Genomic DNA, 583 nt, shown 5'->3' with positions numbered 1-583 from the left:
CTGATGGGCAGTAAGCGTGTACAGATCTTCACGCAGCTTGCGCACTGGGTTTGCGTAATCAGACGGAAAGAACTCAGCGATGTCCGTGGTACAAGGGACTTCACGAACACGCGTTTTTTGCGAGTTATAAACTGATTATTCTAAGACTGCGTATGGATTTGGAATCTTAGCTGCAACTTTACTCCTTGCGACAATTGCGGGACAACTCCGGAGAGATTACGCCACAGCCCAATCGATGGAGAAATTGCGTGTTGCCAAAATTCACGACCACACAACCGCTTAGACAGACAGTCGAATTTAGGGACACCAGGGACAATTTAGGGACACCCAGGGACACAAGAAACCCAGAGACTTTGTAGAAACCAAGAAGTGCTACCAAATGTAACGACTCCGGTACTGTTGCAGAGGAAAACTGGATCCGGATAGAAAGCCGGATAGCGTTGTGGAGAGGAGACTTTGGAAGTTGGAGGCAAAATGCAGAATGAGATTATGATCGAGTTATGGGCTCCTAAAACTCCACATCCGTCGTGTCTTTACGTTTCTTGATAGAGTCCCATCCACGTCCGTCGTCTTGTACTTGGGC

This window comes from Aphanomyces invadans (genome assembly GCF_000520115.1).
Source record: "Aphanomyces invadans strain NJM9701 unplaced genomic scaffold supercont1.34, whole genome shotgun sequence".
NCBI lineage: Eukaryota > Oomycota > Saprolegniomycetes > Saprolegniales > Verrucalvaceae > Aphanomyces > Aphanomyces invadans.
This window is presented reverse-complemented; position numbering follows the sequence as displayed.